Source organism: Teleopsis dalmanni, chromosome 1, assembly GCF_002237135.1.
Source record: "Teleopsis dalmanni isolate 2A chromosome 1, ASM223713v2, whole genome shotgun sequence".
Taxonomy (NCBI): domain Eukaryota; kingdom Metazoa; phylum Arthropoda; class Insecta; order Diptera; family Diopsidae; genus Teleopsis; species Teleopsis dalmanni.
The window spans coordinates 1,165,091-1,181,553 of record NC_051846.1 but is presented as its reverse complement, the minus strand read 5'-3'; the positions used below and the strand labels follow the sequence as shown (position 1 = coordinate 1,181,553).

Sequence of the window (16,463 nt, the reverse complement as noted above, 5' to 3'; positions counted from 1 at the left end):
ATCCGTAGGTCAAAATTTTACAATTAAACTATTGAAACTATAGAAATCGATTCATTCTTTTTGAGCTTCTTTGATGAACTTTTTATTTAAATGCATTATTTGCACCTTACGTATAAGTGGATCCTAATCTTTAGAATGACAATTCACAATACTATAGTGTATAACTCACATCACCAAAACGTGATGTGAACTAGTCCAATAAGTTTCTCGACTAACAGAGCCATAACAGAACGAATTGTGATATATGTCACACCGTTTTATTGAAACTACTTTATTTACTATTTAGTTTCAAATTTAACTAAAATAATGTGTTAATCATATCACAGGAACGCTTCATAATTTTCAACAAAAAGAAAAAAAAAATGCCCATCACACCTTCAGACTATTTTTTATAGACGCATACTCTTTCGTCCTTATTTTATTTTTTTCAAAGAAAAAAAATTTTTAACAGATAAAAAAATAATGTCTAGTTCTTAAAAGACTTAATTACATTAACATATAAGGTAGAATAGGTTGGGATTTCAGTCTTGTGCATAAAAGAATAATTGGCCCTTTATTATATTAACTGCATTTCTACCTACAACTTACAAAAAATTGTTTTAAACTAAAATTAACTAAGTTATCCTCAATTTTTTTAAAAAATTATTTAATAAATTACATTACATATATATTCATTTTATTTATATTTTTGGTTAGTAAGTTTCGACATTTCAACTCCTCCAAAATAATAGTAAATTTATTTTGGACACTTAGAGAGAATGGCTGTTCTATTTCCTATCATTATCATTTCAATACCATTTCTTCTGTTTATTGGCTTAATTTCTTTGTTATATGTTAGCCTGAAGCAAACTATAAAATTAGAGGAAGCAGCCGCCGCATTAGAAGCTAAAAAAAATAAAGAAAATGTTCCGCTAGTAACTAAGGATAAAACTGAGAAGGTTGACACCGCACTGAAAAAGGAAGAGTACTACAAAAGAATCGTGGAATTGGTGTTAATAGCAGTAATTAAGCAGAAGTTCCTGGAACTTCAAGATTCGAAAAGCAATATGGATGACAATTCTATTGAAAAGAAAAAGAGACACATTATTAATATTCAGCAGTTATGGAAGTATATTGTGAAGGAAAATTTGAAAGCTCAGTGAGTAGAAAGAAAACAGTTCACATATATCACTAAGATCTTTAGGTACTCGTAGATTCAGTTTAAAAGCTTTATTAAACATAGGCTCTAAAAATAGTTACTGTTAAAGTAAAACAATTTTTAAGTCCACCATTTTCAAAGAATCAAACAAAATTTTGAAAAAAAAAAAAATCTTTCTTAAATTGATATCTATTTCAAAGCCAATTGTTTCTTTGCTTATAATATAAGTAATAGATTGATTCTAATACATTTTTATACTTTCAGTTGATTTGATTTCACAATGTTACAAATTATATTTTATACTCGAATAGTGGTACTTACTTTTCACATAGAGATGATGGCTTATATGATTTATTATTAGTCTCTGGACAACAGATACTGATAACTAATAGCCTACATCAAATTAGAAATATATACATAAGCTAGAGCAATTTCGTTTACGTTGACAAACACACAAAATGAAAGTTATTATTTAATTATATTTAAAATAAATTTACATAAAGTAATTAATATATTAATAACTATAAATAAATATGTCCACAACTAAAAATTTTCTCTTCTTTTAAAACAGACTCTTAATGCACTAATATCATCTTATAATTACTGAATTGCAATATCCTTGGTAACAAAGAATATTCTAAATCGATTGTCGACATCTCGTGTCTGCTGCGACATATGAGCCAATGCTAATAAAAGCCAACATATATGATTGCAAGGTTATTGGTTAGCACATATACTGCTGGACTAAGGATACACAAACTAAATCCCAAGACCAATAAACGTAGAATGTTTTTAACTTTAAATACATTCCAAAATGTTACTCATATATCAGCAGCATATATAGATATATAAAGAACTTGGACCTTCCTTAATTAATACATTCGTTATTGGAGTCTCACGGTGCTGGACTAAGGATACATAAACTTACATGATGTGTCATAATTACTTTCGGTAACATTATATTCAAAATGTACTTTATATTGTGTAAGACTAAGTGACAATATTTTCAGCAGCATATATATATATATATAGAAAGGATTTGGACCATACTTAGTTAATACATTCGTTATTGGAATCTCACACTGCTGGACTAAGGATATATAAACTTACATGATGTGTCATTATTACTTGCGGTAACATTATCTTCAAAATATCACTTATATTATATAAGACTGTGACAATATTTTCAGCAGTATATATAGATATATAAAGGATTTGGAACTTACTTTGTTAATACATTCGTTATTGGGGTCTCTCAGTACTGGACTAAGGATACATAAACTTACATGATGTGTCATAATTACTTTCGGTAACATTATGTTCAAAATGTAACTTATATTGTATAAGACTAAGTGACAATATTTTCAACAGTATATATAGATATATAAAGGATTTGGAACTTACTTAGTTGATACATTCGTTATTGGAGTCTCAAACTGCTGGACTAAGGACACATAAACTTATATGATGTGTCATGATTATTTGCGGTAACATTATATTCTAACGGTTACTTATATTGTGTAAGACTAAGTGGCAATATTTTTAGCAGTATATATACATATATAAAGGATTTGGAACTTACTTAGTTAATACATTCATTATTGGACTCTAACACATATGGACTAAGGCCATAACTTACATGATGTGTCATGATTACTTGCGGTAACATTATATTCACAATGTTACTTATATTATATAACACCTGCGGTTACGTTATATTCAAAATGTTACCTATATATTGTATAAGACTAAGTGATAATATTTTCAGCAGTATATATAGATATATAAAGGATTTGGAACTTACTGCGTTAATACATTCGTTATTGGAGTCTCACACTGCTGGACTAAGGATACATAAACTTACATGAATTGTCATGATTACTTTCGGATATTCAAAATGTTACTTATGTTGAGTAACACAAAATAGCAGTCACTTATATAAATAAGTAAAAGATTTGGATTTTACTAAGTCAATACATTCGTTAATGGAGTCTCTTATAATCGTAATGGTTTCAGATAAGGTACCCATTAATTAAAATAGAAAATCTTTAGACTTATTAAAATTATAATTTTATCTTTAGGGCTCTTGCTAATTATTAGGGCTCGTAGTAGGATGTTCGGTGAACATAACACAAACTCCACATAAATGCAAAACAACTGTGAATATAGTTACGTTTTTAACATCAAGATAAAAGCCACATCAAGATTATTAATGAAAAATATCTGAATAAAGAAATTGATAACAGAAGTATAGGAATTGCAGCAGTTCTAGTTAGCAGCCATACATGCTTTGAAGTAATGAAAATGAAATGGCTTTGCTTTATGATACAATAGGTATATGGTGAGTTTGTTACAATTCAAATACATAATATAAAAGTAATGTTCATGTAATTTTACTAATTTAATTAAATTGAATTTTTATTTTAATTAAATACGTGTTTGAAAATAATTTAGATTTATGAAGCATGTATTTTTAGGATACCTCTCTCTGGATCAGAAAATCTTCTTCACTTCACTTTGCAGTAGTGACTGTAGTTTCTTTGAAAGCTTAGCGTCCTGCAGCACTAATAGGAGTAAAAATTAATACAAATCTTTACAAACTTATTGCTAAATTTATTTTTTTCTCATAGGTGATAAAAAAAACGGACATCAATGAAGTAATTTTACTAGTGACGTCTAAAAAGAAGTATCATTACGAGCGAAAATTAAAGAACAGATATAATAATTCTCTCTAAATAAATTTTTTATTTGGGATTTTAAATAAAAAAATCAAAATTATTAGTATAAGATATAAACACTTAGTTTTTTGTTTTAATATTATATTGAAGAGAAGATTTGTATTATATATTACACAGTCAGTGGTCGGTGTTATATCAGTTGGTAACTTATGTTTGTTTTTAGAAAAGAGCTAACAAATTAGCAATAGCTAAGCAAAATAATGTATAATGTAATAATGTAAAATAATGTATGAATATGGTTCCTGATTTCATAGAAATTTTGAAAATTTCTCTTCTAGCCTCAACACCAAGAAAAATCGAATCCGGTTTTAATGATATTGCAACAAACTTTCCGTTTGATTATCTGTCTTTCATCATCTAAGTTCTAAACTCATTACAATAAGCTTGACTTAATTTCTATTCTTTTTCATTTTGCAAACACCCTAAATTTTTTATTATTTAAAATAGTGGATAGAATTGCGATAAACGTAATATAAACTAAAACACCTTCTAAGTACCTGCAGCCATCCAAAATTTTGCAACAAATTTAATAACTGAGGAATGAGTTTTTTTTATAACTGATATTATTATAGAGTATTCCACATACTTAACATGACTAGTTAAGAGCATAGCTACCTTGAGACCATATCTCTGTAGAGTTCGGGATACATGACCTTTTAATATATATATTACGTACAAATTTAGAAAAATTTTTACCTTAACATATACTTTACCTCTAGTAATATCTTTCCAGATCACTAATTTTTTCATTAGTATTTATTACTTACGTATATAAGTAAGTATAATTTAATAAAGAGGTATTACGAACATATATGGCAATATAATAATAATTAAATAATATAATTAAACTGTATATAATTCATTCATTTCCAAATTTGAGCAAAACCGTAAACTTGAATCTATCACAACTGTAATATGTATGCGGATGTATACAAATGCATATATATATATATGTACATATATATAATATTCTGTCCTTTTTACTTGAATATAACATTCAAGCTGCATAATTTCGGGACTTAACCATGCCAATAATTTGAAAAATTATGTTAACCATCTGCTATGAATTGCATCTTCCGTCTAACGTTTAACTTCCCGCAAAGTATGCTGCATTTTATTGATATTCTTCTTTGACATATCGAACAAAGTTGCTGGGTTTAAGAATTTCATTGTTTTAGTAAAGGACACCCCACTTATGTAGTCACTAATTATTTCCTGCATTTAATTGCATATTTACCAATTGTGCGCTGACTTCATCAAACACCATGAATGAAGCTATTATATGCACACAATTGTATCCTTAAATGCTATAAAACTTTTGGCATTTTACGTTTTGATGTCATCGAGGATTAAATCAAAAGTAAATATTTATAAACTCCAGACATTTCTTATGATAGGTGTATGCATCTCTGATAGGAATTTCTTTATGTCCCATCATTTGATTGCAATGTGATCTCTTTTTTTAAGGATGTTATTTTTGTTCCGTTTAACTATAATTTTCCGTATTCATTGACTTTATATTGGAAATTGTTCTCAACAACTATGCTTGTACCTATTAATTCCCTTGACTTGGACATTAAATAACTCATTTTATTCGCTCCATTGAGCTTTTGCTGGTTGTCTGTCTGCAGCGATACTACAAGTGCCTGGTTTTTTTAAAAAATTTTTCATACTGCAAATGGCAGGGGATTCTTGTTTAAACTGGTAATTTTTGCATTATGTACGCCATCATTATTTCCGCCATAAATTATTGCCGAATGCTGCTTGACATTGTTGCCATTGTCGTTGTCGTTGTCGTTGTCGTTTGCTACTGCTTCCGGTTTGATTCCCAGCACAATTGTGTGGCCATATTAATGCTCAAATTAAAATTACCAACACAATTTTTATTTTGTTATTAAAAATTTTTTTGGTCATTGTCTGTGATGACATAAATTTACTTCCGTGGTCCTTTAATGTTACGCTAACATTTTCTTTTTTAAATATTTTTGCGTTTCCAGTGCAGTTTGGTCCTTTCGCAATGTTTTTGCTGTAATCAAATTTAATAATTTTACTTTATGCTCGTTGTTAGCAGTTTTGGGACATCAGCTCGGTAACTTCCTGTTGAGACTTTTATGTTTTATAACCGTTGTAAAGTAGAAGTAATAAAAATTAAAAAAGTTTAATCCATAAATTTTGCTGCCAAAAGAAGAACACAGTTCCAAAAAAAATACACATTATTTTAGTACGTTTTTAAATATTTTTTATTGCCAGCTCATGTTTTTATGAATATCAAATGATAAAAATATTAACAGCTTTCAATAAATATTTTTCATATTTAAGAGTAATGCACATGTTGCTAGAGAAACGCTTATTTGAATGTTGGGAAATGCACCCTGTACATTCTCTGGTAAAACAATTAAAGAGTACAGATAATAACTAAAGACGGTCGCCGTTTATGCCGCACTTCAAATTTATCACTTAAGACACATCGCATAAATATTTTTGTATTCAACACCGCCGACAGTTTAGAAAAATGTCCCAAACTTTTCCTCTTCTTTCATTTCAGTTTTTCATTTTTTGGTTGCTGTAATTTATGGACTTCATTTTTTTCATAAACGAGTTAAAAGTTTTCCTAACAGCAGGTATGAGAAACGTTTCGAATTCATTAGGACTCTTGAACCTTTCACTTGTTTTCTGACAATGAATAAAATTAAATTTTCACACCGTTTGACGCAGTCCTTTGCTATAAATTTCAGTACAAAATTCCAGATTCAATTAAAAACTCAAGAAAAGGACATTTCAATTAATGAAGGTTTAAAATTTGTTATGATAACGAAATTTATAAATAACATTAAGTAAAAATAGATGAGTATGTTGAACTTATTGAGTTCTTGTTAAATATGTCTATCTACTCAATAATGCAATTTTAAGTTCTGTCTATTAGATAATTTTTTAAATTCAGAAAAGAAGAAGATCTACAGTATATAAAAAGAATTTAAATTTTTTTATCAATATGAGTTCGTTAACCTTCATATATACTTTTTAGTCACCTACTGTCTCAAAAGTAATCTCTGTATGCTGATATCTTTTTTATTTGATAGATGAGGAAATAAACAATCGATCTTAATATCTCTTATTAAGTTTCATTAGTTTTCTATATCCATACAAGTAAGATAACTGCACATAATGATATAGAAAGTAACTATGTAGCTTTTAATGTAGCTGTTAAGTACACAATAATGTAAAAAAAACTATGTCGTAATGAAGCAAATCATTATCCACTAAGGCTAACTTATCAAAAAGATGGATTAGTATACCGGTACTTTTACTAGTTGATTAAAGGTACTTACGAAATAGAAGATGTAATATATAGATATATACTTATATATAGATATTGATAAGCATATAGATGTACTTACGTAACTATGGTTATTCCATGATCAATGATCGTGACCATGGATCAACGATATAGAAGGAAACCAAATCACAGTTGAGTTCGAAAACTTTTTCCAAATGAAGAAAGATACTTTCAAAATAATCTTTTATATGTAATAATCAATTATTGGATTGAGGAAGATCAAATTTACCTGCAAGCCTGATACGATTTTAATAGAATTATGAAGTATAAAGTGTCTACTCTCTAGACGAAAAGAAAAACACAATACTTATAATTATCTGCAAATATTAATCGACAATTAAACTTATCTCAGTAAAAGACAGTATATGTAATGATTAAAAAGATCATCAAACAGCATCTTAGTCTTTTCTTACTGCATGATAAAAAAAAGTTAAAATTTGGCAGTATCTAACAGAAAGAAATTTTGAATAATGGCAATGTAACTTAGAAAGTTTAGTATTTTTTTCAGGATCAACAAAGCGATTCAATAAGAATTGTATTTCTTTGATTTCGACCAAGATCATACTAAGATCTATTTCACTTGTAGATAATAAACTCCTTCGAGACATGTTTTTCCTCCAATACTAGGTATGCTATTTTTCATGCTGGATATGCTATCAGGATTGGCATTTACCGGTATATTTATCCAAAGAATATCATACATAGACACCTTCAACTTAACAACAAAATCAAGTTACTTCACTAAGAACGATTTATCCTCCTAGTATGCTTCTCATATTGAGTCTGCAGTACGCTTTCTAAAGGATGGAATTCATAACGAATTATCGTGAAAAATGAGTACATTTAGTATTGAATATATAAAGTACAGGAATTACTGATTTTATATATACCCTGATTTTATATATTCTGAAAGTCTCATTTTGACCGGTCTCAGAGTTGCTCTTCAAATTTGACGGGCCGAGTCACAAGATTCTAATTTATTTAAAAGTTGGCATAAACATATTCCCTATTTCATACTTAACAGCTTAAATTATCCTTTTACTTTACTTACTATATGAAGTTTTCATAGGTCGAGTCACTGCACTTTTATTTACTTTAAGCCATGACATACATATTTTAAATATTTTGTTCAATATCTTAGAACTTAATATGTTTACGCATACATTAACTCGTATATTATGCGAAGTCAGAATCGCTTTTCAACAATCCACCTGTAGAATAGGTGGATTGTTTAAACCTTAACTTGCTTCACATTAACACGCGTGTACTCTCTCTTCAATGCTCAACAGTTTAAGTAGTACCAAAACGTTTTGTTTTCACTGACGTGCAGAATTTTCTACAATGGTGAAAGAAGCTGGTCTTTCTAATTCCTTTCCTTTCTTAATACTCCAGTCGCCTCTTCTTCTCTTTATCTCCTCTACGTTCATTTAAGTGATCAAATTCATGGCGTATCATATGTGTTCCTAATAAGAACCTTTAAAAACCTCAAAGTGTATCATAATAGTTACCGAAGGAACTGTAGAACGTTAATTGGTGTGTTGTCAGGTCACTGTCTGGTCGCATCACATGCCCGAACACTAGGCCTAACTCACAGCGATGCTTGTAGGAAATGCAACGAGCCGAATGCAAATAAACTCTGGAGCATCTACTGTGTAATTGCCCGGCTCTCTCGAGAACTCGACAAAAATACTTGGGGGCTTTCAGTTTTGCAGGACTGGAGTACATACCTGAGGTTTCTGTTGGAATCTTAATAAATTTTTTTAATGAAACGCGCATCTTAAGTGATGCTTACAATCGCTAAAATAAGACACTGATTTGGTATCGCAATGGACCTTAATGGTCTACGCGTGACTTTTTTGGGCAGCCAGCATAATCTAATCTAATCATCATAGTTATTTAAAATAACCTTGTATACAAGGTTACATATATAGCAACTTGGGATGAGTTCAACTTGCTACTTGTAACTTTTAATAAATATTGATAATTACTTAAAATTCTTCTTTTCCCTTGGGTACCAGTTATGAGTAAAAGTATTTTAATTGTTGTAGTTTATTTCACTCTAATCTAAACTATAATTAAATATCTTTTCACTTTTAATATGAAGATGTTCGTTCGACTACGAAGCGAAAATTTTAAATAATTTTGAAATAAAATCCAAGCATATTCGGTACTCGCCTTCCGGAGTACCGATTTCTTCCATAGGAACAAATTGATTTCCTTAAAACAAACTTTATGCAAATACTCGAAGTGTGCTTAACTGAAATTTTAATTTAATTTAGTTTGCAGAGCGATACTACAAAGGATGAAATGAACTATGCAATATCTTACTTATGGGGAAAAATTGAATTTTAATTGCATTAAAGCGTCAGAATAGTGGTCACAATTTTAATTAAGATTCCTTATGGGGGAAAAAATGCAAATTTTTCTACAACATTTTAACATTTGCGGTAATCGAAAATTGATTTGCTCCGTGAATTCCAATTAAAATGAAGATAACACGAAATTTAAGTCGGACGATGAAGCAATCATTCGCTTCGTCCTTAATGTAATTACTTTCCTTGATTGTGTTAAATATTTGTTATTCGAAATGGTTTAAGTTTCGATAAAAATTTAATTTGTTTGATGTCCGTAAATTTGTTGGCGGAGCTTAATGAGATTTTTGTGATTACGGAATTTGGAGTTTTTATTCACGGGGCGTGCAATTTTAGGAATGCTTTGTGGTTGCGCACTTCAGGTGTTCGGCGCTCCACTGGCACACGAATTAATTTAAGTAACACTAGCTGTACGCACGCTGTTATTGATAAATTTTCCACAAAATATGCAGTATTAGTCCTACATCGGAAATTGTAGACATAATATCCGCTACTTTTCAAATTGCTTTTCCCCTAATGTAATTATGTGCCACAAATAATAATATTATTTCGATTCGGTACAAGCGTGGGATCAATTTTAAACAGTTCAATATTTTGAAATCTTTGCTTGTTATATTTTTTGAGATATTTTATAGTAGAACATTTGTAAAGGCTTTTAGTAATTTTAATTTTATATGCTTACCAAAACTGTAGCTCATATGACTCAAGAAAAATTAGCGTGGAAGATTTTTTGTGGCATATATAATAATAAATAGCAGCGAAGTAGATTAGCATTGAACTGCGTAAATCAGAACGCGTGGAGGCAATTATATTGTTGAACATCGCAATTAGGAACGCTGGAAAGGCTTGTTGAGGAAGATCAAGGTCAGCAACCGTGCCTATGATGATAGAATTTGTAGAAATATAAATAGCTTAAAATAGAAGCTGTACAACAAAATGCTAAAATCTTATATTCGTAAAGTATTACTTGCTCGTCATCTTCGTTACCTGATTTAAAAATAGCACCGTCAGCATAGTTTTCTCTTTCTGGTTCTGAATCAAGTACGTAACTTCCAGCTTTACTCTTTAAGGCCGAGATTTTATATACTGTAGTGATTTGTTTGGTTTTCGTTTATTGAGAATGGTAACTTCATCGGCAAGTCCTACTTTGTCGATCTCTACAATTAACATAGGTCTAGGAAATAGAGAATGTCGTATTATTAAATTTCATCACATTTTCTTTTTTAAGTTCGTGATTTTTGAAAATTCAACAGTAGTGCACCTATTTTGCTGGAATCCTTTGTCTTCTTAATTGGCAATAACACTTTTCTTTTGTAAAGGTTTTGTGAACAACACTTTTACAATTGTCTGGATCTCTTTTTCTCTCTTTTTGAAAATAGGAACTGTGATGGTATATTTTTATAGAAACAGTGCAGCACTGCTTCTGTTTTTTGTATATATAATAAAAATTGTGTTTTTGAGTAAAGAGTCTAGATCAATTGGTGATGCTGAACAGATTGGTCGTCCGTCGCCGTTTAAATGCCAATATCAAAACATTGTGTGAAATTGTTGGTAAGAATCCAAAAACAACCAAATCAACCAAATTGACTTTGTGTTCCAAATAAATTATAATCCGTTTTGGTTAAAAGAACATCATTTACTAACAATTTCTGAAGACAAAATTGGTTGGTTAATTGATTGCAGTGGGTTATCTTTCCACTTTCCGCTGACCATAATTAGTGATTTTTCGCCAATTTGCAATTAAGGGTATTCACAGAAGAGATGTTAATTTGTTTCTTTTTCCTGTTAGATTCTTATCTTACAAATTCTGCAAATTCTATACTTAGTTCCTATACACCAGTGACCAGAGAGAATTGCAATAACCCATGCAGTTCACTCAGTCTCTTTTTAAAGAGTTTTGAAGATCTGGTTTGTTTCATGATAGCCGTGTTAATTGGAAAGTAACAGATGACTTAAGTGTTCCCCAAGCTGAAGAAAGTAAATGTAAGTACTTCTCTTGTCGATCCCTAGGGGAGTACTTTAACTGATAAATAGTTAGGGAAAAAACATCAAGGCGATCTAAACCAGTTTCATTTCAATGTTCATGCAATATTCATGTGACCAGAAACGCAGATAAAGGTAATATCCGCTAGTCGATTAAGTGCATTAATTGCCTCTCTACATTCTTTATTCAGCTTTGACTTTATGATGAGGAATTTAAGGGTTTTAGTAGGCGTTTGATTGTTAGTGAAAATAGAAATGCTATAACTGTCCTTAATATAACATGTAACAGCCAACCTGCTTCTCTTATCACGAAAACTTTAGCCTAAAAAACCTACATTTGGCAACCTAAACGAATGGTTTATGTCTGCGAATAGCGTGGGAATTCCAGTTCGCAGTTCATTTTTAAGTCATTCGTCAACATAGATACATTGGAGTTTACTTGAAGGATTGTACTTCACTTCATGACAAAAATATTGTCTATTTTTTTTAAAGTGTGGGTATGGAATTAGATAATCTGATGTGTCTAGCTTTATCTGCACTTAAGTTATAACCAGAAGCTTATGGGTTTCAATCTGAATACGCTGTTATAAATGATATTTTTAATATGGAGCTCAATGTGGAGTAAGTGCAGGATTATTCCTCAATTAGCTAAAAAGCCTTTCATGTTAGATCCAGTGAAAAGTATTGATAAATGAGAGAATCTGTCTAACGCTAATACTGGAAATATTGCCGAGTGTGTTGAGAGGTGGGACACTCAATAGCTTAAGCCTGTTTCTAAGCAAGCCTGAACATAGATGCATAGATATGGACATAGACGGAAAGTATATTCTTCATGGAACAATATGTGTACTTGAGAGTAAGCTGCGAGCGTCCATAGGAGCGGACTAAAAACCCGAATTCTGTCTGGTTTTAATAATTATCACATCCTTGATCTTTAAAGTTTTTAGAAATAAATGTATTAACATATTTTATTAAAAAAATGTATTTTTCTGTCTTCTTAACACCAAATTATGCACATCAGTAAGCATTTTGAAGGCACTTCAAAAGAAATCTTAATTTGAACTTTCTATTTATATTTAATAGTTTAAGCGTTCCTTTACTCAATTCTACTTCAATTCAAGGAATATCCTTTAAAGCAAAAATGTCAGAGTTTATTTTTTAAACATGTTTTTTATTTAACTAAATAAAGTAATTTACGTAGGAGACCAATTTAGAAAACAATTGTTTCAATTATGAAAATTGCCTTTTCATGTGCGAATCCTTACGTATCAAAGCAGCCCGCGTTCCGAACAACCAGAACATCCCAAACATCGCAAACATCGTAACATCCTGCGAACAAGCAATTCACACGCACACAAATGAATTTCTGAAAAAATGTTAACAATTTCTGTTGCACAAAGCGCGCCTTTTTTTCTACTGGAAAAATTCAATTTAAATAATTTCCGTTGACTTTTGATAAAGTCACACTAAACAAGTTAGTTAGGATGACTTACAAAAAAGTGCTGCCAAATAAGTGAAAATATGTGAAAGAGCGCCAGCACACATGCACAGCATAGTACAGCAGCCGAGCGCCATATACAGGCTTTCCGTTTCAACCCTTTGTATTATTTCGCAGCCTTGGGAGATGAGTGCGGTGGCGCTATGAACATGACAGCGCGCCAAAATAACATTTAAATAAATTGTCACTGCATACCGAAGTGTATTTCGTGCTTGTTTGCGTTGGTGTCTGCATCTGTTTATGTGTGTGTATGTGTGGGTGTGTGTGGGTGTCTATGCGTGTACATGCTGCGTGGTGGATAAAGTGGCGTATCCCTTTTAGGTTTCGGTTTTGCCACTGACAAATTTAACAACATTTCAATTTGAATATTATTTTGTACAACAACAATTTTGCACATCAAAACTTTTATGAAATTTATGTTCACACACACATGGAGGAGAACCGTGCCATGCGTTGATGTTTGTGAATTGAAGTGTGGGTGTGTGAGTGTGAGTGTGGCTGTGTGCTGTAAGGCTTTGTAGCCATAAGAAAAATTAAACATTCATAACAGTTTATTTACTTAAGTAAATTGAGTTTCCATAGATGACATATTGAAATTTGAAGTAATGAAGTGTTGCTTGGGGGGTAAGCGACAAGAAAACACCAAAGGATATGAATAATTTGCTTAACGGAAGTTAAAAAAGTTATCAACATAATTAAAATATTTGAAAGATAGAAACGATAGAAAGATGTTAAGCAATTTAATACACATTATTGCTTTATTAAACATAATTCGAGTAAAATTGAATTTCGACACAGAAATCTCTAAAATTTAATCAAAATTTATGCAAAAATTAATAAAAGGACTTATACTATAACTTGTGGCATAGCAACCAGAAATTGTTCAATGAATTTTGTCAAATATTTATTAACTTAATAAAGATAAGAGTTAAATAAACTCAAGGGACAACGAAACTGGTAATAAATAAACCTGTCGTCTTCATGATGTATTAATATTAAATACAAAATAATTGTTATCTGTTATACGAAATATTAAATAAAATAGTTAAATCATATCATAAAATAATTATCCCCTCGAAAGGTTTAATTTAAACATGAAAATATTTTAAAATCCCTCACCTAACCCCTACAAGCCTGAAGCTCGTGCAGAAAAGTAATCACATCACCTTAAAACCAGCATAAAAAATGAGTTGTTTGTAATGTTTTGACATGTCGTCGGGATTGTCATCTTTACTTCTGCTCCAGCTTAATCATTTTATGGTTTTTCAAAATGAAAAATTATACTCAGTTATTGTGCTGTCAGTGAGACTGCAACATTTCATATTATGAAGTATAATCATGATGATGTTATTATATGATACTTTACTTATGCAAATAAAATTTATGTTGCCATTTATGTACTCATATACGAGAGTAAGGCAGACGGGTAATAGTTGGTGCATTCACCCTAACGCTACTTGATGTTAAAGAAAGCTTAGAATTGTCATAGGTACATTCTTTCAACAATAGTTATTGTGAATATTAAAAATTAAATTTTATTTGATTTAAAATTTTATAACCAAAGGCGGACGGTTTTTTATGACTTCAGTTTAGGGTTGCAGCGTTTTGCTTGTGCTTGCTTATACTCGCCTATACTCACTTATACTCGCTTATCAATCTATGCTTGTACCCTCCAGGGTTGTTCAAATTATATAAAAGCAGCAGCGAATGAATACATACAACGTGCATAGTCAAAAATTTCAATGCTTATGCTTTTACAAAGTTTTATTAAAATTCAGCTGCATTTCATAGCTGGAGTGCATTATCCTTTTGGCAGCAAGAGTAACTTAAGTTGTGTCCTCACAAGTCTCTTCACTGCTGCTATGGTCTATAATTTAATATTTTTGGTCGTTAAATTTTTCACATTATATTATTTTTACATTGCAAATGATAGTTTACGAGTATTACCATTTTTTTTTCTATTTTTGATATCCTTTGGGCAATTTATATGTAGAAAAATTTCCATTCTTTTTAATGATGTGCTGACTGTTGCAGTATATATTTCTGTATTGAAAGTTTTTTTAAAAATGTGAAAAATGAAACTACATTTTATTTTTATAGCATATACACTTAAAAATAATATTAATTTGAAATTTGAGAAAATGTTTTTCTTTCATTTAACAAATTCAATTTGAGTATAGGATAGCGCGAATTACTGTTTACAGAAAAAGAAATTCGCTTGATTGAAACTTACGTTAGTTGAAGTTATTTTTTCTATATAACAGTGTACTTAATTATGTCATACATTTTGTTTAATATACAATAATACATAACTAAGACAAAATATGTATATAGAATACATAATAAATAACAAAAAGTTAGTTCAAAAACTCGTTTGAAGCTCTTAAATTGAACCGGTAAAATAGAAAGCTCATCTATAAGCAAGTTTTTTAAGTACAAACTTTTTAGTGTACTTAAGATCAATATCAGTATAGATGATCATCTAAATAATTCTTTAGCTTCAAAGAACTCAAGCGAATAATAACTGTTTTATCATACTCCATATTAAAAAATGGTTTTATGATAAAAGTTTGAAATAGGAATAGGAATAAACGGAGTATTAGCTCCCGACGGTGAAGGAAGGAACAAGTACTCCTCAATAAGCTAAAAAGCCGTTAATTTTAGAATCAGTGGGAAGCATTGATATATGAGAAGATCTGTCCAAATCTAATACTGGAAATATCGCCGAGTGTGTTGAAGTGTGGGACACCCAATAGCTTAAGCCTGGTCCTAGGCAAGCCTGCACATAAACGCAACAGTTGTTCTGCCATCTTTTCTACGAGTGTTGATAGATATATTCTTCAGGGAAGAATATGAAAATTTGAGAATAGGCTGAGATTCACCCCATGCCGTTGTATAGTCTAGTAGCCTCTTAGGGAACGTTAAGTGTAGTGTTCATATAATTTAACTTCTACGAATTTGGTACAACAATACAATGAAAATTCAGTATTTAGACGATCCTGTAGTCACAATTAGATGGGAATTCAGTTCTTTGTCAATCCCAGGATCAATGTGATATGCGATTTCAGTTCATAGTCGATTTAATGATCACTATGATCTTCTAAGCCTGTTTATAATAAAGTATACCTATGTATTTCTCATTGGAAATATTTTTCACATTTTATTGGATTATACAATCCTGCCCTTTTTTAAAGTTATTTAATCAATATAACTAGTTCACTCATATATAGTCATAATTATTATTGTTAAAGTACTTTTAAGCCTTTTTGTTTAATTTTCAAGAAACTTTCTGTGATTGCACAATAATAATGCCATTGTGATTCCATAAAATGTTGGAAACGCTTCAAACTTACGTCATATTAACCTGAAATTCGACATTTAAATTTAATTTGAAAAC

The 16,463-nt window shown here is 30.4% G+C and overlaps 1 long non-coding RNA gene across 6 annotated transcripts; it reads left to right on the top strand.

Annotated features, from left to right (window-relative positions):
- The first annotated feature begins 680 nt into the window (after positions 1-680).
- Positions 681-3,885, top strand: LOC119673032. 6 transcript variants are annotated; one of them, XR_005251988.1, is made up of 9 exons: positions 681-1,138; positions 1,710-2,089; positions 2,152-2,271; positions 2,332-2,447; positions 2,510-2,625; positions 2,688-3,159; positions 3,220-3,479; positions 3,616-3,711; positions 3,769-3,885. It is a non-coding gene; the product is annotated as an uncharacterized LOC119673032 (long non-coding RNA). The 6 variants fall into 6 exon arrangements; XR_005251992.1 differs by having other exon boundaries at positions 2,685-3,159; positions 3,220-3,472; XR_005251987.1 differs by having other exon boundaries at positions 2,685-3,159.
- Positions 3,886-16,463: the final 12,578 nt, after the last annotated feature.